Source organism: Bufo gargarizans, chromosome 2 (genome assembly GCF_014858855.1).
Source record: "Bufo gargarizans isolate SCDJY-AF-19 chromosome 2, ASM1485885v1, whole genome shotgun sequence".
Classification (NCBI taxonomy): Eukaryota; Metazoa; Chordata; class Amphibia; order Anura; family Bufonidae; genus Bufo; species Bufo gargarizans.
The window spans coordinates 147,956,599-147,974,701 of NC_058081.1; the positions used below are offsets into that span (position 1 = coordinate 147,956,599).

Genomic DNA, 18,103 nt, shown 5'->3' on the forward strand with positions numbered 1-18,103 from the left:
TAAATTGTCTCTAGTAGTTGGTATATTCAAAAAGTTCTGAATAGCTCATAGACCATAAGGATGAAGCTAGGCTAGGAATGCAGACAGCTTCTCGGAGTCCATGAATATGCCTTTATCAGATAAGAATAAGATATCCCAGGAAAGTAAGGAAAAATAAACATTTTTCAAATTTGTCAAATAACCAGTTCTCACGAAGGCGCTGGAGGACAGTGTGGACATGCCTGTGATTTGTTGCGGAGGGGGAGAACTGGCCAAACAGGGAAGCACAGCCTGCGACGTGCAGTAGAGGCCCAAGACTCCAGCAGCTGGGCCAGCTGTGGGTGAGGAAGAGAAGGGTCAGCAGGTCCGGGCCACTAGGCAGATCAGGAAGGGCTTCCATGCTAACACAACCCCTTTAAAGGGGTTGGCCAGTTTCCCATATTGATGAGTTATCCTCAAGATAGGTCATCAATATCAGATTGGTGGGTTTCCCACTCTTTGAAGAGAACGCAGTGCTTGTACGAGAGCTGTGTTCTCCTCATTAATTACCTGCTCTCCAGATGGAGTGTAACTGCACCTTCCCATTGAAGTGTAAGAGGAAAGAGTAGTTGCAGTTACACCTGCTTGCCAATTTGAAGTCAACAGCGAACAGGTAAACAATGAGAACAACACAGCGCTGATCGGCGGGGGTGCCGGGCGTTTCAACCCTCCCTGATCTGATATTGATGACCTATCCTGAGGATAGATCATCAATATAGGAAGCTGACCAACCCCTTTAAGTGTATTAGAAAACGTTTAAGTGAAAAATGTATATATTTTTGAGTATTCTACAATTTTTGTTGAACATTGTTAAATTAGTACACAATATAACTTTACTTTACCAATGGACAGCTACATTTGTTTGCCCTTATGGAGCAAGTTGATCTCTGATAACCCCGGTTCTATGTTCTTGCTAAAGAGGCGTTGACATGTGGTATGCCATACTTATTAGAGAGAACTGCTGGATTGTGACTGGGAATAGATTGTAGGTGATATGTGCTGTGAGAAACGGCATTATGGTCACATAATTGGGAGATGTGTCAACAAAATAATATGAAACTTTTAGATGAATCCTGGCATCAATATAATTGTCTCAATTATATGTGATGTTTAGAGCAATATGGCAATCACTGGAAAACTAGTGTGAATGTGGTAAGTTATCTTCTGTGTGCAGGGATGCTCAACATTATGTCCCAAATTCAGATGGGATCATAAACATAATACATTGTTTAATAAGATATTGGTGCCTGACCAACATACTCAAATAAAAGCATTTAATATTGCTATGAAGAAAAGCTCATAAACACAAAATCCTTGTTGTTGTGACCTTACGATTATTTGTGGTTGATCATATATCGGCTTGAGAACAGCCTTGTTGTTCATTTGCTGGAACCCAAGTTGAGGGCATGTCTTTAAAATAAATGAAGCAATACAGAAATCAGCCAACAACACAGCACAAATTGAGCAGGTCCAGGTACCCAAACACAGGGTTTTAACCTAAAATAATATCCTGGTATGCAAATAAACATTTGGTCAATGAAATCAAACCATGTTTCAGATTCTTCATACATAAATGAAAGGAAGAGTTGTACCTTGGGATTGATTGCAAAATGAGAGATAAGGGTAAATGGGTGCCTCATTCTTACAGTCTGTGCAAGCATCTCCTCCGGTGGGTATGCGTATCGGAGTACTCCTTTCATTGGCTGTTCCACGTTTCAGGCTGTTAGTGGCCTTCGCTGCTTTCTTCTCCCTGGTGCAAGTCCCCACAGGATATTTTGTCCCCAGCTAATGGCAGCATTCCCTGGGGTGTACAATGTATTTGTAAAGTCTTCAGACCCTTTCACCTTTTTAAATTTTATGTTGCGGCATTGTTAAAAGTAAAAAAAAAAATCAAGTTTTTCTCTATCATTCTATACTCAGTACCCCATAATCACAAAGTGAAAACAGAATGTTCTAAATCTTTGCTAATTTATTGAAAAGGAAAAATTTAAATATTGCCTTGGCATAAGTATTCAGACCCTTTACTTAGTACTTAGCTGAAGCACCTTTGGAAGCAATTACAGCAGGGGTGGCAAACTCGTGGCTCTTGAGCCGCATGCAGCTCTTTGCTTCTTCAAGTGCGGCTCTAGAAGTAATCAGGCCGGCTCACTCTCCGCCCAATGCTCAGATCTCTTTTCCTGATCGGGCACTGTTGCTACTTTGCAGCTCCAGCTCACTCATTACTACGTCCTGATGCATACAGTGTGAGAACGTAGTACGTAGAGACACGCACTATGACCTGACGTTGTGCTCATTAGGTCAGAGTGGCGAGTGTGTTAGACCTGCAAAGTAGCAGGTGGCCAATGCCTGATCAGGAGAGGGAAGAGATTTTTTAAAATTTTAGAACTGAGCATGGGGGTCTCATCTAAGCATGGGAGGTTCTGATCTGAGCATGGTGGGAGCGTCCTGATCTGGGCAATTGGGGTGTGATCTGAGTATGGGGGGTCCTGATCTGAGCAATGGGGGTCTGATCTGAGCATGGGGGTCAGATCTGAGCATGCAAGTCAGATCTGAGCATGGGCGGGAAGATCTGAGCATGGAGGTTCAGATTTGAGCATGGGGTCAGATCTGAGCATGGGGGGGTTTGTTTGAGCATGGGTTGGTCAGGTCTGAGCATGGGGGGTCAGATCTGAGAAGGGGGGAGATCTGAGCATTGAGGGGGGAGATCTGAGCACTGAGGGTCTGACACTGGGAGCCTAATTTGTGTTGTCTGATCCGAGCATTGGGGGTCTTATTTTGGGGGTCTGATGAGGTTTGGGGATCTTATTTTAGGTCAGATGAGGATTGGGGATCTGATTTAGGAGTCTGATTTAAGGTATGATGAAAAATAGATAGTTTTCTTTTTTTTCTCTGCTAATGAAAAATAAGAAAAATATATTTTTATCAGACTTCAGATCAGATGAAAAAACATTTTTTTTTCTTATTTTTGCTTGGTAAAACCTAGGTGCATCTTGTAGGGTGAAAAATGTGGTGACTCGTGTGTAAATGTATAGCTTGTGGCTCCTGGTAGTCATACGTTTTGTTTCTTTTGGCTCTTTGTGTCTATAAGGTTGTCCACCCCTGAATTACAGTCTCGTCTTCTTGGTTATGATGCCACAAGGTTTGCACACCTGGATTTGGGGATTTTCTGTCATTTTTCTCTGCAGACCCTCTCAAGCTCCATCAGGTTGTATGGGCTGATGGACAGTCATTTTCGTGTATCTCCAGAGATGTTCAATTGGGTTCAAGTCAGGGCTCTGGCAGGGCCACTCATGGTCTTGGGTGTCGCTAGCATATGCCACCAATGTCTGATGGGTGTGGATCCACCAAAGTGAACAATAGAGCACAGCATCTGCCCTCCATTCACTTCTACGGAAGTTCTAAAAATAGCCAAGCAAGCGTGCACGGCTATTTTCGGAAGTCATGTAGAGGTGAGTGGAGAGTGCACAATGCATGCACAGCCACCTCTCAATCCACTTCAATGGGACTGCTGGAAATAGCTGAGGCAGTGCTCAGATATTTTTGGAACTCCAAAAGAAGTGAATGGAAGGAGTCCACGTTTGCGCAGTGTGCTCTTGCTCACCTTGGAGGCTTTATTTTCAAGATAGGTGGGAGTCGCACCTATTTGACATTGGTGGAATATAGCATATCTATACAGGATATAATAGTGTATTTGTGTGAAATATTTATTGTTGGGATCATAGTCCTCAGCAGCTATAATTGCTGATGCCAGGAATTTTGTTTTTATATTAATATGACTATCTATATACAGTTATTGCATATTAGCACATATTACAGGTATATTGAGGATATACACTGTACCTTTGTGGACCATTGTTGACTAACTAGTTACTGGATCTAATTTTTTAGATAGGTACTATTTGTTTATATGGAAAATAGGAATCAGTGCAGTTTACCTATATATGTGGTTGGATATATGTAGACTCATTGAAATAATGCACTCAGAAAGAGTGTTGGATTGCTGCAAAAGTTGACATGCAGTGTCTCAGGCAGATATGTAAATTATTACAGTTGTGGTCTGGATTAGACACTGGGTCTTACCACAAGAGGCTGTAAAAGTGGTGATTCCCCCGCTGCCCTATAAAAAGGCTCTCAGAGGGTACTGTAGGTTAGTGTTCCTCTAGGTGAGAGATCATTGACTGCTAGACATGACGCACCTCAAGACATTTTACCCAGTCAACAGACTTTGATAGGGGGAGCATCATTGGACTGAGAGGAGCAGGATGGTCATATAAAAAAAATGCATGCAAGCTAAGCCTTTCTGTTCTGACCTAGTTTGAGGTGTAGTGGTCATGTCAGGACACACACACAGCTGGCACAGACAGATCACCAGTAGAGAGGATCATTTGATCTGCCATCAAGCATGAGCAGCATCCACAATTTTGTTGTCCACCATCCAGACACAGGTGGCATTTTCATTACACACCACTGACTCTGCCTGGACCATTTCCAGGTGCTTAGCAGAAGGAAATCTGGTGTCATGGCACCCATTGTTTGTCCTGCCATTGACAGTCAACCACCTTCGCTCATTCACCTAGTTCATTTTCATTGGTGTCACGAACAAGAAACCTGGACTGAAATGAACTGAAACCTTATCATCTTTAGCGGCAAATCCAGGTTCTGTTTGGAATCCCTAGATGGTTAAGGTAGAGTATGGAGGGCTAATGGTGTGCACTTTATTCCTGCCTTTGCTGTGAAGTGACACACTGCCCCACTTGCCAGTGTGATGATCTGTGGAACCATTGCATATGAAAGTTGGTCACCCGACTGTCACTCAATAGTGATACGAGGGACACTAACAACTTTTCCTCAGGCCAATCCATGTTTTCTGGCCTCGGCTTGTCTGAAAAGATGTGAATTCTGCAGTGGCCGAAGCAGCAAAATTGGTTCTGCAATATTATTGTTTTCGATACTGGTCAACTAACTCCTAATCCTCCCAGTAAGGGCTCATGACTATAGATAAGCGAATCGAAGTTGACGAAGTGGAATTCGATCCGAATTACAGGAAAAATTTGATTCACGCTGAATCCAAATTTTCTCACGCTTCGTGGTAACGAATCACGTTTTTTTCTAAAATGGCTGCTGCACATGTTAGGAAATGGAGCAAAGAACTCTGGAAACAAGGGATCACCCACAATGCCATGAATGCAGCCAATCAGCAGCCCTATATATGCCCTCAGCCATCTTGGATTCAGCCATTTTCCAGTGTGCTTAGTGCAGGGAGAGACATCAGCAGGCACTAGGGACAGTGCTAGGAAAGACTTTCAAACTTTTTTCTGGCTGAATAAGAAGTCAGGGAAAGATCATTAGAAGTCTAGGGAAAGAATAGGGGGGCATTATCTACACTATAAATGGAGAAGAGAGTCCAATAGGGGAGTGTACAGCCTGGGTAATAGGGGCAATTATGTTACACCTTGCTGCACTGACTGGGGATCCAAATTGCCATAATACTGCTTATATCATATTTGTACGTCTTATTAGCCATTGTCTGGTGCAGTTATATGCTATATAGCATTTTTGGTGTGTATTATTGGAAAAAAAGGGCTAATTTGCAGTTGTGCAGTGAAGTGACAAACTTAAAGCCTTTTTGGGTGTGTATTAGTGGGGGGGGGGAAGTATTATTTGCCGGAAGCCTTTTTTGTGGTGTATTAGTGGAAAAAAGGGCTTATTTGCGTTCAGCAGTGCAGTTATATGTTCTAAAGCCTTTTTTGTGGTGTATTAGTCGGAAAAAAAAGGCTTGTTAGCCGTTGTGCAGAGAAGTGACAAAATTACAGCCTTTTTTGTGGTGTATTAGTGTAACAAAAAGTGTTATTAGCCTTTAAGTGGTGCAGTTATATGTTCTGAAGCCTTTTTTTGGGTGTATTAGTGTAGGGGGGCTTATTAGCCGTTGTGCAGTAAAGTGACAAAATTGCAGCCTTTTTTGGGGCGTATTAGTGGGGGGGAAAAGTCTTATTAGCTGTTCAGCTGTGCAGTTATTTGTTCTAAAGCCTTTATAGTGGTGTATTAGTGGGAAAAAAAGGCTTGTTAGCCGTTATGCAGTGAAGTGACAAAATTAAAGCCTTTTTTGGGGTGTATTAGTGGAAAAAAGAAGTCTTATTAGCTGTTCAGCAGTGCAGTTATATGTTTTAAAGCCAAGAGTCGGTGGGTTCGTCAGACAACCCTTAGTTGGCATAGTGTCACACTTCGGTGTGGGAAGGAAACACCACACCGACCATAGGAGGGAAGGGGGAACAGGGAATCAGGCCTGAGAACTAGGGAAGGAAAATGGACACCTTCTAGTGAAAACCCTAACAAAAATCATGACTGACTACCAGTATGAACAGACGCCAAAGGTTCATACTGTGGGGTTTCGCTCTGGTAGACAGGATTAGCGGACACAGTATAGAGGCAACAACAAGTTCTCTGGATCAAACAGTTCAGTGTTTTATTCACATTTTAGGCAAGTGACAAAACAAGCGGTCATAAACAAGGAAAAAGTCACCTTGCGGTGTTGGTGGTAATTCACACCATGCGGCAATTCTGCCTCAAAGAGTCCTTGAGCATAGCAGCACCAACCTGTTTTCATGCCAAACAGGTAGCAAGCCTTTATCCAGACACAAGGCTTCCAGATCCCAACACAGAGTCCTCGCTTTTGAGCCCAGCTGCCTATTTAAGGACAGCCAGGTGCTGCCAAAACCCAGACCGGCACTTAAAATCCAGTCCAGTATTTGAACTCACCTGGCTCATCCATTTGAGAAGGCAATGGTCAATCACCAGGCAGAATTTTCTCCCCAATAAATAATAGCGGAGAGATTCTAGTGCCCACTAGATAGCAAGGCACTCTTTCTCCACTATACTATACCGGGTCTCGGCTGGGGTGAGCTTACAGCTGAGGAAGACAACGGGATGCTCCTCCCCATTGACTTCCTGAGACAGTACAGCACTGAGGCCTACTTCAGAGGCATCGGTCTGTACTATAAACTCTCTTTTTAAGTCAAGCGTCACCAAAACCGGGGACCCCCACAGGGCCGACTTCAAAGTGGAGAAAGCCTCTTCCGCCCGATCATCCCAGCGAACCATTGTTGACTTGTGTCCCTTCAAGAGTCCTGTCAAAGGAGCGGCTAGAGTAGCAAAGTGGGGAACAAACCTCATGTAAAAGCCCACCATTCCCAGGAATTACATTATTTGCCTAGTGGTGACAGGTCGGGGCCAATTCTGTATCGCCTCTATTTTGTTCACTTGGGGTTTGATGACTCCGCGTCCAATGACATACCCCATGTACTTAGTCTCTTCTAACCCTATTGCACATTTTTTTGGGTTAGAGGTTAGGCCAGCTTTCCGAAGGGAGTCCACTACAGCCTGCCCTTTGGGTAGGTGACTTTCCCAATTGGTACTGTGGATGACAATATCGTCCAGGTAAGCCGAAGCGTACCGACGATGTGGACAAAGCACAATGTCTATTAGTCGCTGAGAAGTGGTGGGGGCACCATGCAGACCAAAGGGTAAGACCTTATATTGATACAGCCCCTCAGGCGTGATAAAGGCAGTTTTCTCTTTGGCAGCCTCCTTTAACCACTTCAGCCCCGCTAGGTGAAACCCCCTTCATGACCAGAGCACTTTTTACACTTCGGCACTACACTCCTTTCACCGTTTATCGCTCGGTCATGCAACTTACCACCCAAATGAATTTTACCTCCTTTTCTTCTCACTAATGGAGCTTTCATTTGGTGGTATTTTATTGCTGCTGACATTTTTACTTTTTTTGTTATTAATCAAAATGTAACAATTTTTTTGCAAAAAAATGACATTTTTCACATTCAGCTGTAAAATTTTGCAAAAAAAACGACATCCATATATAAATTTTTCACCAAATTTATTGTTCTACATGTCTTTGATAAAAAAAAATGTTTGGGCAAAAAAAAAAAATGGTTTGGGTAAAAGTTATAGCATTTACAAACTATGGTACAAAAATGTGAATTTCCGCTTTTTGAAACAGCTCTGACTTTCTGAGCACTTGTCATGATTCCTGAGGTTCTACAATGCCCAAACAGTAGAAAACCCCCACAAATGACCCCATTTCGGAAAGTAGACACCCTAAGGTATTCGCTGATGGGCATAGTGAGTTCATAGAACTTTTTATTTTTTGTCACAAGTTAGCGGAAGATGATTTTATTTATTTATTTTTTTCTTACAAAGTCTCATATTCCACTAACTTGCGACAAAAAATAAAAAATTCTAGGAACTCGCCATGCCCCTCACGGAATACCTTGGGGTGTCTTCTTTCCAAAATGGGGTCACTTGTGGCGTAGTTATACTGCCCTGGCAATTTAGGGGCCGAAATGTGTGAGAAGAACTTTGCAATCAAAATGTGTAAAAAATGACCGGTGAAATCCAAAAGGTGCACTTTGGAATATGTGCCCCTTTGCCCACCTTGGCAGCAAAAAAGTGTCACACATCTGGTATCGCCGTACTCAGGAGAAGTTGGGGAATGTGTTTTGGGGTGTCATTTTACATATACCCATGCTGGGTGAGAGAAATATCTTGGCAAAAGACAACTTTTCCCATTTTTTTATACAAAGTTGGCATTTGACCAAGATATTTTTCTCACCCAGCATGGGTATATGTAAAATGACACCCCAAAACACATTCCCCAACTTCTCCTGAGTACGGCGATACCAGATGTGTGACACTTTTTTGCTGCCAAGGTGGGCAAAGGGGCACATATTCCAAAGTGCACCTTTTGGATTTCACCGGTCATTTTTTACACATTTTGATTGCAAAGTTCTTCTCACACATTTGGGCCCCTAAATTGCCAGGGCAGTATAACTACGCCACAAGTGACCCCATTTTGGAAAGAAGACACCCCAAGGTATTCCGTGAGGGGCATGGCGAGTTCCTAGAATCTTTTATTTTTTGTCGCAAGTTAGTGGAATATGAGACTTTGTAAGGAAAAAAGAAAAAAAAAGAAAAATCATCATTTTCCGCTAACTTGTGACAAAAAATAAAAAATTCTAGGAACTCGCCATGCCCCTCACGGAATACCTTGGGGTGTCTTATTTCCAAAATGGGGTCACTTGTGGCGTAGTTATACTGCCCTGGCAATTTAGGGGCCCAAATGTGTAAGAAGTACCTTGCAATCAAAATCTGTAAAAAATGGCCTGTGAAATCCGAAAGGTGCACTTTGGAATATGCGCCCCTTTGCCCACCTTGGCAGCAAAAAAGTGTCACACATCTGGTATCGCCGTACTCAGGAGAAGTTGGGGAATGTGTTTTGGGGTGTCATTTTACATATACCCATGCTGGATGAGAGAAATATCTTGGCAAAAGACAACTTTTCCCATTTTTTTATACAAAGTTGGCATTTGACCAAGATATTTTTCTCACCCAGCATGGGTATATGTAAAATGACACCCCAAAACACATTCCCCAACTTCCCCTGAGTACGGCGATACCGGATGTGTGACACTTTTTTGCAGCCTAGATGCGCAAAGGGGCCCAAATTCCTTTTAGGAGGGCATTTTTAGACATTTGGATCCCAGACTTCTTCTCACACTTTCGGGCCCCTAAAAAGCCAGGGCAGTATAAATACCCCACATGTGACCCCACTTTGGAAAGAAGACACCCCAAGGTATTCAATGAGGGGCCTGGCGAGTTCCTAGAAATTTTTTATTTTTTGCATAAGTTAGCGGAAATTGATTTTTTTTGTTTTTTTCTCACAAAGTCTCACTTTCCGCTAACTTAGGACAAAAATTTCAATCTTTCATGGACTCAATATGCCCCTCAGCGAATACCTTGGGGTGTCTTCTTTCCGAAATGGGGTCACATGTGGGGTATTTATACTGCCCTGGCTTTTTAGGGGCCCTAAAGCGTGAGAAGAAGTCTGGAATATAAATGTCTAAAAATGTTTACGCATTTGGATTCCGTGAGCGGTATGGCGAGTTCATGTGAGATTTTATTTTTTGACACAAGTTAGTAGAATATGAGACTTAGTAAGAAAAAACAAAAACAAAAACAAACAAAAAATTTCCGCTAACTTGTGCCAAAAAAAAATGTCTGAATGGAGCCTTACAGGGGGGGGTGATCAATGACAGGGGGGTGATCAATGACAGGGGGGTGATCAATGACAGGGGGGTAATCACCCATATAGACTCCCGGATCACCCCCCTGTCATTGATCACCCCCCTGGTAAGGCTCCATTCAGACGTCCGTATAATTTTTACGGATCCATGGATCGGATCCGCAAAACACATGCGGACGTCTGAATGGAGCCTTACAGGGGGGTTATCAATGACAGGGGGTGATCAGGGTGATCAGGGTGATCACCCCCCTGTCACTGATCACCCCCCCTGTAAGGCTCCATTCAGACATCCACATGATTTTTTACGGATCCATGGATACATGGATCGGATCCACAAAACACATGCGGACGTCTGAATGGAGCCTTACAGGGGGGTTATCAATGACAGGGGGTGATCAGGGTGATCAGGGTGATCACCCCCCTGTCACTGATCACCCCCCCTGTAAGGCTCCATTCAGACATCCGCATGATTTTTTACGGATCCATGGATACATGGATCGGATCCACAAAACAGATGCGGACGTCTGAATGGAGCCTTACAGGGGGGTTATCAATGACAGGGGGTGATCAGGGTGATCACCCCCCTGTCACTGATCACCCCCCCTGTAAGGCTCTATTCAGACATCCGCATGATTTTTTACGGATCCATGGATACATGGATCGGATCCACAAAACACATGCGGACGTCTGAATGGAGCCTTACAGGGGGGTTATCAATGACAGGGGGTGATCAGGGTGATCACCCCCCTGTCACTGATCACCCCCCCTGTAAGGCTCCATTCAGACATCCGCATGATTTTTTACGGATCCATGGATACATGGATCGGATCCACAAAACACATGCGGACGTCTGAATGGAGCCTTACAGGGGGGTTATCAATGACAGGGGGTGATCAGGGTGATCACCCCCCTGTCACTGATCACCCCCCCTGTAAGGCTCCATTCAGACATCCGCATGATTTTTTACGGATCCATGGATACATGGATCGGATCCACAAAACACATGCGGACGTCTGAATGGAGCCTTACAGGGGGGTTATCAATGACAGGGGGTGATCAGGGTGATCACCCCCCTGTCACTGATCACCCCCCCTGTAAGGCTCCATTCAGACATCCGCATGATTTTTTACGGATCCATGGATACATGGATCGGATCCACAAAACACATGCGGACGTCTGAATGGAGCCTTACAGGGGGGTGATCAATGACAGGGGGTGATCAGGGAGTGTATATGGGTGATCACCCGCCTGTCATTGATCACCCCCTGTAAGGCTCCATTCAGACGTCCGCATGTGTTTTGCGGATCCGATCCATGTATCCATGGATCCGTAAAAATCATGCGGACGTCTGAATGGAGCCTTACAGGGGGGTGATCAATGACAGGGGGGTGATCAATGACAGGGGGTGATCAGGGAGTGTATATGGGTGATCACCCGCCTGTCATTGATCACCCCCCTGTAAGGCTCCATTCAGACGTCCGTATGCTTTTTGCGGATCCGATCCATGTATCCGTGGATCCGTAAAAATCATACGGATGTCTGAACGGAGCCTGACAGGGGGGTGATCAATGACAGGGCGGTGATCAATGACAGGGGGGTGATCAGGGAGTTTATATGGGGTGATCAGGGGTGATCAGGGGTTTATAAGGGGTTAATAAGTGACGGGGGGGGGGTGTAGTGTAGTGTGGTGTTTGGTGCGACTGTACTGAGCTACCTGAGTCCTCTGGTGGTCGATCCTAACAAAAGGGACCACCAGAGGACCAGGTAGGAGGTATATTAGACGCTGTTATGAAAACAGCGTCTAATATACCTGTTAGGGGTTAAAAAATTCGGATCTCCAGCCTGCCAGCGAGCGATCGCCGCTGGCAGGCTGGAGATCCACTCGCTTACCTTCCGTTACTGTGAGCGCGCGCGCCTGTGTGCGCGCGTTCACAGGAAATCTCGGCTCTCGCGGGAGGACGCGTATATGCGTCCACCCAGAAGAGCAGGGCCGCCGGCAGGACGCAATCCTGCGTACGGCGGTCCTGAGGTGGTTAAGGGCACCTGCCAGTACTCTTTAGTGAGGTCCAAAACTGAAAAATACTGGGCTTGTCCTAACCTCTCGATGAGCTCATCCACCCGGGGCATATGATACGCATCGAACTTGTAAACCTCATTAAGTTTTCGAAAAACGTTACAAAACCGCAACGTCCCGTCCAGCTTGGGTATCAATACTATAGTACTGGCCCACTCACTTTTTATATCCTCAATGACGTCTAGCTGCAACATTAGCTGCACCTCCTCCAATATGGCTAGTCGCCGAGCCTCGGGTACCCGGTATAGTTTTAATCAGACTTTTGCCTGAGGCTCAGTGACAAATTCATGCTGGATTATGGAAGTGTGTCCAGGGAGGTCCGAGAACACATCTGTGCTACGACTAATGAACTCCCTGGCCTCATGAGTCTGTTTAGAGGAGAGGCTGTCAGCAATTTTTACTGTGGCAGCCCCCTCTCTTGTATCAGACAGGGGGGCCGGAACCTCTTCTCCTAGAAAACCTGGCCGCGGGCTGTCTTCTGTACAGGTTTACCTATCTATCCACGGTTTGAGTAAATTCACATGGTAAACCTGCTACTGCTTTCGCCACCCTGCCTGGTATAGTTTACATCTCCAATTTTCTTGAGTACCTCGTAGGGCCCCTGCCACCTAGCCAGGAACTTACTGTCCACAGCCGGCACCAGAACCAAAACCCGAACACCCAGGTTAAAGATCCGGCCCCGAGCCTGCCGATTATAGACCCGACTCTGGGCTCGCTGAGCTGCCTCTATATGATCCCTAACAAGAGGCAACACTGTCTCTATCTGATCTTGCATCTGGGTAACGTACTCAATGACACTTTTATGTGAAGTGGGTTGTTGTTCCCATGCCTATTTGGCCACGTCCAAGAGACTGCTAGGGTGTCTTCCATATAGCAGTTCGAAGGGCGAGAACCCAGTAGAGGCCTGGGGTACCTCTCGCACTGCGAACATGAGATAGGGCAGAAGGAGGTGCCAGTCCTTCCCATCCTTAGACACTACCTTTTTCAACATATTTTTTTATGTTTGGTTAAACTGTTCGACCAGACCATCTGTTTGCAGATGGTTAATGGACGTCCGTAGTTGTTTTATGTGCAGCAACTTACTGAGTTCCCTCATCACCTTGGACATAAAAGAGGTCCCTTGGTCGGTCAGAACCTCTTTAGGTAGTCCCACTTGGGAAAAAATCTCTATTAACTCCTTAGTTATGAGTTTGGCCGAAGTATGTCGCGGTGGCACTGCCTCTGGGTACCGAGTTGCGTAGTCTAGAATGACTAAGATGTGTTGAAGCCCTGTGGTGGACTTTGGCACTGGGCCTATGAGGTCCATAGCTATTCGGTCAAACGTTACTTCGATAATCGGGAGAGGTACTAGGGGACTACAGAAATGTGGCTAGGGGCGAGTTATCTGGCAGGTCGGGCAAGACTTACAAAACTCTTCCACTTCTTTGAAAATGCTGGGCCAGTAAAACCGATGTAGAATACGATCCTGAGTTTTCTGTAGCCCCAGGTGACCCCCGAGAACGTGTTGGTGGGCTAGATCTAACACTTGCGATAAGCCATGGGGACCACCAACTTTTCAATAGGCTCACCCCGTAGTTGGTTTACCCAATACAACATATCCTGTTGAACCACAAAACGGGGAAACACTGACTCTGCCCCAGGTTGTCGTGGTTTAACATCTACTATTAACATATTTTCACAGGTGCGGGATAGGGTTGGGGCCTGACGTTGGGCGGTACCAAAATTATCTCCGGAGACATTGAGGTCTGCCAATTCAGGAACCAGCGGCAAGTTCTCCATGTCTCCCACCATCACACTTAGCGAAGTGGAGGTCACCCCTCCCACTGGCCCTTCGGTCTCAGGTTCCCAGCATTCTGGTCTCCCCCTGAGCTGGGCCACTCTGCTAGGGTTACCACTGTCTCATGGGTATCAGTCACTCTCATAGCAGGCCACAGTGTCGGGAAGCCCGGGAAGTCTCTCCCTATTATGAGTTCATATTGTGGATTTGTGGAAACAGCCACCTCGTGGGTCCATCTACCGGCCACTGTGGTTAGAAACACCAGCGCGGTGGGGTAGTCTTTTAAGTCTCCGTGGATGCACATCACCCGACTTTCTGGCCAGTATACTCAGGGGACCGCACCAGGGTAGCCCTTATTAGGGTCACAAGACTCCGCCGGAGTGTCTCCCACTTCAACCTGGCACAAATGATCTAGAGACACTGGGGTACCTGTTGCAGACAGCCTCCTGGCATATAGCGACTGACGGTAGCAATAGTTAGTGTCCATGGGCTCAACCCGATGGGGACAGTCAGCCCTTACATGGCCAGGCTCCTGACACCGCCAGCAGACTATTGGAGCCAGGTCCACCATGGGTACATCTCGGGCGGGTTTTATCAGCTCAAATCTCTGGGCCTGGGGTAGAGATTTCCAGGGTTTGCCAATCCCCTTCCTCACAGAACCCTCCTTTAGATTCCTGGTAGCTTCATAGCATTCCACCAGGTCCACCATCTCAAAGGCATTGCCAGGAGACACCTGACCGATCCAGTGCTGGAGAGGGTATAGCAAAGTCCTCCAGAACATATCGGCTAACAGATGATCCAGCATAGCAGTGGGACTCCGCACGTCAGGCTGTAGCCATTTTTGCAGAAGGTGAAGTAAGTTATAATACTGGGGTCTAGCAGGCTCAGCCGGGTTGAACCGCCACTGATGCACCCGCTGGGCCCGGACCAACACATTCACCCCCAGTCTTGCCAGAATCTCACCCTTGAATTTCTGGTAGTCGGCCGCTTGATCGTTCGGCAAGTCGAAATACACCCACTGGGAATCAAATGCCAGGAATGGAGCGACGACCTCAGCCCACTGGTCACGGGATAGCTATTCCCTGATGGCTAATTTCTTGTACACCGCCAGGTAGGTTTCGATGTCGTCTGCGGTGGTCATCTTAGGAATCGCAGCACAGACTTCTTTCCGGGCATTGTGGACGCTAGGGGTTGCTCTTGGTGTCTGCAAAGCCATCACATGTTGTAGCAGCAACTGGTTAGTCTCCTGCTGCTGCTTATTAGCCTCGTGTTGCTGCAGGTTTGTCTCTCGCTGCTGCAGATTAGCCTCCATGAGGGCCTTCAGAACAGCCTCCATTTTGTCATGGGGCACTGGTTGCAATACAGCTGGTTTAATGTATTACATACAACCGTGCCTGAAAAATGCAGAAACCAAAAATATTGGTGTTCACGCCAGCCTCACTGCTCTTGCCCGCATCCTCCACTAATTGTGGGGTTTCGCTCTGGTAGACAGGATTAGCGGATGCAGTATAGAGGCAACAAGATCTTTGGATCAAATAGTTCCGTGTTTTATTCACACTTTAGGCAAGTGACAAAACATGCAGTTAAACAAACAAAAAGTCACCTTGCAGTGTTGGTGGTAATTCAAACCATGCAGCAATTCTGCCTCAAAGAGTCCTTGAGCATAGCAGCACCAACCTGTTTTCACGCCAAACAGGTAGCAAGCCTTCATCCAGACACAAGGCTCCCAGATCCCAACACAGAGACCTCGCTTCTGAGCCCAGCTGCCTATTTCAGGACAGCCAGGTGCTGCCAAAACCCAGAACGGCACTTAAAATCCGGTCCGGTATTTGACCTCACCTGGCTGTAAATCAGCCCAGCAGCACATGCTGGGAGGAAACTACTTGTTTTCCCAGACCAAACCTCTCATTGTGGTATGATATGCAGGAATACCTAGAGTCCTATCTATCCCTATAGGACCCTGGTGCAAATGGCAGGGATGAGACTACTTGTTCCTCCAAAAGGAAGGATGACCAGGAGACCTACAGGCCTAATACAACCAATAGGGAAAAGCAACACACAGAAACCAAACAAAATACAAAAGGGAAAGAAAAGACTTAACTTCAAAGGAGCAATGGAAGCACCAGGAACTCAGGGAAGATCCAACCACAATCTATTTAAAGGTGCAAACAGAAGCTATAAACCGCACAGCATTGTGGGAGAAGCAACTATAAATAGAGAAGGTTGAATTACCCTAATAGCCACACCTGGGGAAAGAAGGTGTGGCAAGCACCAGAAACAACACAGACGTCATTTGATCCAAACAGAAAAACATGTCAGATCAAACCATGTGTTGCCATCCTCACAGATCTCCTGCCACCTGTCGCGGGAACGTCTGTGACACATGGCCCGGAAGCAGGCCCTGTGTCCTCACCTTTCCTCAACCTGCCTCTGTCCTTTTCTGTTCCCCCAGCCAGACACGTATTATATGCTGTGGGCTCAGCTCCACTATACAGCGAGGACGAGCTACTAGAGGACAGTCACCAGCTACTGCCCAGCCAAGATCTGGAGGAGACATCCGCAGCTTCCTCCGGTAGGCTGGCAAGTAGTGATAAGGAAAGTGACGTGGGAGCTGGTGTTGTGAGCGGTCAGGCTCCTTGCTTAGAGACCTTTGAGGAGGACATTAGTGACGTGCAGACAGTACTCAATGATTATGTAGCCGATCGCAATTAGAAGCCGGTGCTTCATCATCATCGAGAGAAGAGGGTGGCAGCTTGCGCGTGAGGCAGCGGCGGAACCAGCAATTCGGTAGCATGGCCGGGAGTCAGCAAGGTGGCAGCAGTGGGAGGTTGGGAGCCAAACGTGCCCGGTAGATCACCCGTTTCGCAGGAGCCTACCTGCCCGGAAAGTAGTGGTGCAGGGGTTCACGGAGGCAGCGATTGTAGCAGTCAGTCAGTGCAAAGTGTTGCGGGTAAAATCACCTACTCGGCGGTGTGGCAGTTTTTATTAAGCCGCCCGAGGAGGTGAACATGCCCATTTGTAGAATCTGTGGGCAGAAGGTGAAGCATGACCAGGGTGCCAATGTTGGCACCACGGCCTTGCGTCAACATATGCAGTGTCACCATAAAGTGGCCTGGGAGAACCGTGACTTTGATGTGGTGGTCCAGCCTGCCGCAGCAACCACTGCATCACCCAGTGGCACTCATTTCAGGCAGTCAAGGCTCCACCAGCTCAGACAAAGGTAGCTGTCTGTCCTTCCCATCATCTACCGGTCCTGATGCTCCTGCTCCTCTTCCTCCTACTCCTCGTCACTCCTTTTGTCAGCAGTCGATCACCGAAGCGATTGCCAAGAGAAAGCAATATGAGTGTGGTCTTCCTATGGTGCAGAAGCTGGAAGTGCTCCTTGCCAAGTTGCTGGTACTGCAGTCCCTCCCTTTCCAAGTGGTGGACTCTGCACCTTTCAGAGAAATGATGGCTTGTACCGAGCTGAGGTGAAGAGTCCCAAGCCGTCATTTCTTTGCGAAAAAGGCAGTACCAGCCCTGCACAAATATGTAGAACAGAAGGTGAGCCAGTCCTTGAGCCTGTCGGTGTCTGCCAAAGTGCACGGCAGAGCCGACGTGTGGAGCTGTAACTACGGTCAGGGACAATACATGTCCTTTACAGCCCACTGGGTGAATGTGATTCCTGCCCAGCCACACCAGCAACTGGGCCAGATGACACCACTTCTGCCTCCACATTCTCATGCTGTTGGTCCTGCGACAATGTCCACCTCTGCCTCCTCATCCACCACCGTGTTCTCAGCCTCCACTGCAGGGACATTCACAGTACTCCTCCAGCATACCACATGTGCAGGACAAGGTGGTGTCACGATGTTCTAACCACATTTGCCTGGGCGAACTGAGCCACACAGGTGAGGAACTGCTCCATGTCCTTCTTCAAGACATTGAATCCTGGCTTTCTCCGCGACTACTCATGGAACCATGGTGACAGACAACGGGAAGAACAAGGTGTCGGCGCTGCGTCAAGGAGGGCGTACGTGTTCAATCTTGGTGTCAAGCGGTTCCTGAAATCTTCTACCCATCTGCAAGACATCCTAAAAAAGGCCACGAAAATTTGCATGCACTTCAGCCACTCGTACTTCGCCAAGCACACCTTCCT

General features: G+C 46.7%; 1 long non-coding RNA gene across 1 annotated transcript in view; it reads right to left on the reverse strand.

Moving 5' to 3' along the window:
• Positions 1–1,712: 1,712 nt before the first annotated feature.
• Positions 1,713–18,103, reverse strand: part of LOC122929614 — a 44,176-nt gene continuing 27,785 nt past the window's right edge. The window contains exon 3 of the long non-coding RNA XR_006387987.1: positions 1,713–1,819. This is a non-coding gene — a long non-coding RNA (uncharacterized LOC122929614). The remainder of the gene's footprint in view (positions 1,820–18,103) is intronic.